This window comes from Pinus tabuliformis, chromosome J (genome assembly GCF_031772625.1).
Source record: "Pinus tabuliformis cultivar Carrire ecotype Pingquan chromosome J, CPIR1, whole genome shotgun sequence".
Taxonomy (NCBI): Eukaryota; Viridiplantae; Streptophyta; class Pinopsida; order Pinales; family Pinaceae; genus Pinus; species Pinus tabuliformis.
In genome coordinates, this window is record NC_142295.1 from 1,516,981,631 (window position 1) to 1,516,988,268 (window position 6,638).

General features: G+C 38.6%; 1 pseudogene; it reads right to left on the bottom strand.

Moving 5' to 3' along the window:
• Positions 1-614: 614 nt before the first annotated feature.
• Positions 615-1,180, bottom strand: LOC149233254 (putative anthocyanidin reductase pseudogene; annotated as a pseudogene).
• Positions 1,181-6,638: the final 5,458 nt, after the last annotated feature.

The following is a 6,638-nucleotide window of genomic DNA, read 5'->3' on the forward strand; positions in this document are numbered from 1 at the left end:
ACTAACGTAATATTATTCAAAATATGCAAAAGATTTTGATAAACAAACAGGCTAATTTACATTTAAGGGTGATAAAATATTATATAATGACGTAAAATGTTTTAAAGTTTGCACAAATTCTTAAATGTTATATACCATGGGTCGTAAGAGTATTCTATTGCTCACATGCATCATATTGTGTATTAAAACTAATATAATTGGTTTTAATATAATTCAGCATCAAGATGTTTTTAAAATTTGCATAATTTTTGTATGCTGGATGTCTTGCCTATAGCTCCGGATGTACGATTGCACGGGGTCCATAGGCTAGGGTTTGCGTCCTCAACTATCACAATCAATAAAGCCAGAAGCATATCATTGAATTCATTTTTAAAATCTCAACGTATTCACACCAAATAAATCTAACAATTATATTAAAATGAATTCATCCTGACCAAATAACCAAGTATAAATTGACATTCAATTCAATTAAATTAAGTAAATATCAATTGTTATTTTAAACTCCTTGCACCCATTGGACTGAACATTCTGATCTTAGTATTACCATGACCATATCATTTACTTGATAATCGAGCAAACACCCCTCACTAATTAAACGAGCAATCCCTTCGTCCTCAGGTATTCCACACCATCATCGAAAATCTGGTCGATGCCAAATTTGAACGCGAAACCGCTCTCCCCAATTTCTTGGACGAAGGGTATACCTTTGGGACCGGTGGCATATCTTCAGACCTGTTCAAGCAATTCCATTAGAATTTGGTAATTATATAGACATGCATACCCATGCTAATATAGAAATGTCATACTCTACTGATAGTCATACTCACTGGATTGTCAGATGTCGGACGATGGTGATTATAGGGCAGCAGATGTAGCGGCCGTGTGCAGAGGGGTTTTCCATCAAGAGAATATGAGCGCTGGATACGTCCTCCACGTGTACCAATCGAATGCTGCCGTATGCCATCTCTATACCCTTCAAAGCTTGTATGTTTTGCTGGTCGCCGGTGAGGAGGGAAAGGGTTAACCTAACTGAGTAGGGCACGTTGGGCGTAATGGCAGGCCTCCCTACCAGCACAGGAATGATGGTCACCACATCCAACCCTGGATCTTCTTTTCCGTATTGCAGCGCTGCTTGTTTGCAAGCGTCTTGGCAACCGGATATGCCTGCACAATTAACCATTAAACACTGTCACACACTTCATTTTGTCAGCAATACCTGCGAAATCTTGTATAGCTTAAGAATTTCCGGCGTGTCTGGTGGTTAGTTATGTATGTACCCAGGAGGGAGGCTTTTTAGTCCGGAGGAAATCCACGTCTGTCCAACGAGTTTCGTCAATGCACTGATTCTGCTCCTTCGATTCGCTAACTATGAGCGTGGACGCGGACGATGTGACCACCACGCGCTTTACGGTCTTGGCTTTTGTGCAAGCCCTCAAAACATTAAGCGTTCCGTCAACTGCCGGCTTGATAACATCATTCTGCACAGCAGCAATTTCATGTTGCTAAATATCAATACACAGATGCATATATCTTAATGGCATGTCGTTTGGGAAAATTGAAGCGCCGAAGTTACTTACATCGGGATCTTTAGCGGCGAAGTTACTTACCTCAGGATCTTTAGGGGCGAAGTCGACAGGACTTGCCACATGAAAAACACCATCACAGCCATGGATGGCAGCGTCGAAACTGCCTTCTTCCAATAGATCCACTCTGAACAGCTTGAGCTTCTCCCCACCTTCTGGAATGTCCAGGAGATGTACCTTTGCGTTGTTTTCTGTATCCACACAATGGTAGAAATAAGCTACAATACTTTTCCGTTACAGTTTTGACATATATTGGTTAGAAATCAGTTTCATGACGAATGAAGTTCACTGAAATTTTGCTCAATTTATCCAAAAAGTCAAAATTAGCAGATTTTTGCATGGCCAAATTCTCATATCAACAGAAATAGAATGAGATTGAAGTTCAGTAGTGTAATTTTTCCCAATTTTATATCTATCTGAAAAGAGGGAAAAAATTGAGCAGAAATTTGCGTGACCAAATTCCAACAACTCAGAAAGAATGAGATGGTAATCACCCGGGTCGCGAACCGTAGCGTGGACAGTGTATCCCTTCTCTAGAAGTCGCTTGACCAACCAGGAGCTAGGAAACCTGTCGCTCCCGTCACGCAGACAATGGTTGGTTTACAGTCATTGCCATTGATTGCTGCAGCGGCCATTCTGAGAAGATTGTTCGTTCCTTCCATGAAATTAGATAGACAGAGGATGAGAAATAGAGCTGATGCGTTTCTTTAAGAGTGCGAGAAAGATAAAGATCGTTTACATAAGGAGGAGGTGAGGTGAGTTGAGTAATCATTCCTGGTGTTTTCATCCGTGCCGTGAGCGAGCTTTATCGGCGACTCCTATTTCATAGACCATAGCAATAGACCGCATTAATATTGCTATGGTCTATGAAATAGGAGTCGCTATCAACCAATAAAGGACCTCAAGTTTGAAAATGGCTTTATTGATTTGAAAAAATGCCACATCCGTCATGTCGCTTTGATGTATTTACTTGGGAGTAGTTGGAATGTGTTAACTACTCTCGATTACTTAAATTAGTGGGAATGGTGGATTTTAGTAGGTTTAAATTAAAGTCTGTCGGTAGTTTTTAGTAGGCGTGAAATTGAAGTGTGGATTAAAATGATCATACTCATAATTATTTGTAAATTTCAAAATATTTAAAAGTTTTTGTTTTTATTTAAAAATGTTTAATCTATTTATTATTTAATTATATAAATTTAATTAACTTAAATTAATATAGGTTTTTCTCACATGGAAAAACACTAGTTTATATAATATACTAGTACATGTTTCAGCTTATAACAAAGTATACAACTTTTATATATTCATATTTAGAAAGGATATTTTTTTTAAATAGTAAGGAAAACAATATGCTCCAGCTATGCTTCTTGTTGCATATCTCCTATATAATACCATAGCATAACATATATTAAACAGAATGTGAGTGATAACATTGTAAATGTCTATGGCAGAATAATGGAGACTTCCTCTCTAATATGATTATCTTCCAAATATGTGAAGAACATGTGACATGTACTATTATATAAATTTCTTTTAAATTAGTATAATCATATAAATTAAATAGCTGGATAAAATTGAAAAACATTAATTGTCAAAAAACCATAACTTCCATTCATAACATTCTTTCACATAATATTATTCTTTTAATAAATTTAATTAAAATAATTAAAATAATTATTTTAAAAACAAATTTCAACCTTTGATTTATGTATATTACTATAAATATTCTAGAATATTTTATCAACATTAAATCTCTACCATCCACTTTATAATTATTGATAACTAAATTAAAATTTTAAAAATCTTATTCTAAAATAAATATACTTATCCATTTAAAATTAAAAAACTATTATTTCATTATCCTTTATTACAATGTAAATATTTAGGCCGATATGCCTTCCTATGCATCAACAATTGTCAACACTTTTGCCCTCCTGGGTTCCATCAAGTGAGACACTTGCAACCATTGATTTGAAGTGTCATCTGGGAAGCATGCACTGCACTTTGATTGCTTTTCAAAATATCGGTTGAGTTGCCTTCTTTTCACCTCCGAGTTCTGTTGTGCATTGAACCTGGCCTGTTATGCAAAAACTCTGATCCCCACAGACCCTCTAGTATGACTATGATCCCCACAGACCCTCAGTCTTACTACATAGAATTCTTCTGCGTCACTTCATGGGCCGACGACAAAACGAGCAGATCACCCTAGCCTGGGCGGCGCAATTTGCAACGAAGGACGGGATCTTTGAGAAAATTTTTAATCTATTAGGTACGGGGGACGGAAACGATACTCCCCTACTGCTGAAAGGAGGACAGAAGACTCTAACCATTATTTTCCTAAATCATTTAAAATGATCCATAGATCCCTCACATTCTGAATCACTGCAAAAATATTCAATCCAAGCACAACTTTTCTGACTGTCCCATTATAGACTACTCCGTTAAAAATAGGGTTGCCTTCAATGCTGACTGTGTTATGGTCGCTCGTTTCCTCGTCATCTATGATTTTCCTTCGTGAGGGATGTCAGATCGACTAAATGCAGGCCCGCTCCAGCTTGCGACATCAGTGTTGGGGATTTTTCTGTCAAAATCCCAAAAACACAATATGAAATCACAGAACAGAGAACAATGCTCTGTTCTTCACACACAGGATCTTTAACACAACAGAAGTTTAAAAGATTGTTTCTGAGAACAGAGTACAACATGCATAAACAGGGATCTTTATTAAAAAAAATGAAAAGCCTGATACAATATTCTTCCTCTTCTGCTCAGAGGGATTCACCAAAAGAAAACACACACACCCTACATTACAGTCTACGCTGCTGCGTAAAACATTCACTTGCGCTGCTGGACTACACTTGTGTCACACACTATCACAACTAAAAACTATAATGCACACACCTAACTTACATACAAAATTTGAATAGTTTTAATGAACAAAAATGGAGTCCCATACTGGGAACTACTCGAGGCTGTCCTTCTTGTCCTCGGCTGAATTGAGCATTAACTGTGGTTGCTGGAAAATCAATGTGCAGGAGCTTGAATGCAACCTGCTTCCTTCTCGGCCATGCTGTAAATTGAAAGCTTCTGCCTGCTATGATGTACTGTTCCATGCTCACTTTAACTGCCTCCGCGCCAATTCTCTGTTTCTCCATACATTTGAAAGCATACAGAAAATACATTGAAAATGCTCTGAGCGCGGGCTTGTAAGTTTATCAAAGACTATTTGTAATGTTGTCGGGTCCGCTCCGTCGCATCACAACATTACTCGTGTTAAAAGCCCCGACCCTATGATATTGCCGATAGCGATGTGCCGATTGCGACATCGGTGATCGTTCATCACATAAAAACAAAACCACTTTGTAAGTCCTCCGCTGCGACTTCGCCGATGCGACATCGGCGATCGCTCATTGGCGATATTTCATATCGCTGCCGCTGCGTGCCTCCGATGCTCCAACCCGCCGATATGCCGACTTGCCAATACGCCGATACGATCTAGACCGTTGATCAGTTAGATTTGACGGCTGAGGTTAAAGCGGATCTTTAAGCCTGCAAAATTATTTTTTGAAGCCACTTTTCTCCCGATCCTTGGTGATACGCACAATTTATTGTCCTCATGCTGCCGCATGGCTCAACTGTTGCACAGTTGAAATTATATTTTCAACACTCCCCTTTAATTTCAACTGTTGGGCATTCAATCATACCCAAACACTTCCTCAAAAATTCGAAGCTTTTCTGATCCAAAGGCTTTGTTAAAATATCTGCAACCTGTTCCTGAGTCCTGCAATGTTGCAAATTAATTTCTCCATTGCTTACCAATTCTCTGATATAATGAAACCTTGTATCAATGTGTTTCGTTCATTTGTGAAACACATAATTCTTGGACAGGGCAATAGCAGATCTATTGTCACAATAGATCACTGTTGCTTTTCCCTGCTCTTGGCCTAAGCTCCTCAACATTCTTCTCATCCACACTGCTTGACATGTTGCTGCTGTAGCTGCCACGTACTCTGCCTCTGCTGTAGACAATGCCACAATTGGCTATTTCTTGGAAGCCCATGAGGTGGCTCCTGAACCCATGTGAAAAAGATAACCGGATGTGCTTTTCCGATCATCCACACTTCCAGCCCAATCGCTATTAGTGTATCCAACCAAATCTGAATGTTCTGAGACACTATATAAAATTCCAAACATTTTGGTACCTTTGACATACCTCAAAATTCCTTTTGCTGCCTGCCAATGTGCCTCCTTTGGCCTCTCCATGAATCTGGAAATTAAACTAACAGCATACATAATGTCAGGCCTAGTAGCTATTAAATACATAAGTCTGCCAACAATACTCTTGTACAAACTAGGATCAAAATCTTTGTTGATGTCCTCTTTGCTGAGTTTTAATCCCATTACCGTGGGAGTGATCGCTGCCTTGCATTCTTGCATGTTAAATCTGCTCAATACTTGATTTACATATCTTGCTTGTGAGATAAAAATTCCTTTTTCATTTTGATTTACTTCTATGCCTAAGAAGTATCTCAAGAAACCCATGTCAGTCATTTCAAATTCCTCTTTCATGACTGATTTAAAATTCTTAATGAACTGATCATCATTACCTGTGAAAATAACATCATCAACATATAAGACAACAATTAAAATTTTACCATCCTTTTCTTTGATGTAGACGGTGGGTTCTCCTTCACACTTGTCGAATTCATTATCCAATAGATATGAATCTGTCCTGCTGTAACATGCTCTTGGCGCTTGCTTCAGCCCATAAAGAGTCTTCTTCAATTTGCACACTTTGTGCTCTTCACCTTTCTTCTCATAGCCTAGAGGCTGTTCAACGTACACCTCTTCTTTTAACACTCCATTTAGGAATGCTGACTTCACGTCCATTTGGTAGACTTTCCATTTGTTTTTTGCTGCTATGGACAACACTGCTCTCACGGTTTCCATTCTTGCAACCGGTGCAAAAGTCTCCTCATAATCTCTCCCATACTGCTGCTTGTACCCTTTGACACCCAGCCTTGCCTTGTGTCTTTCTATCTTGCCTTCAGCATT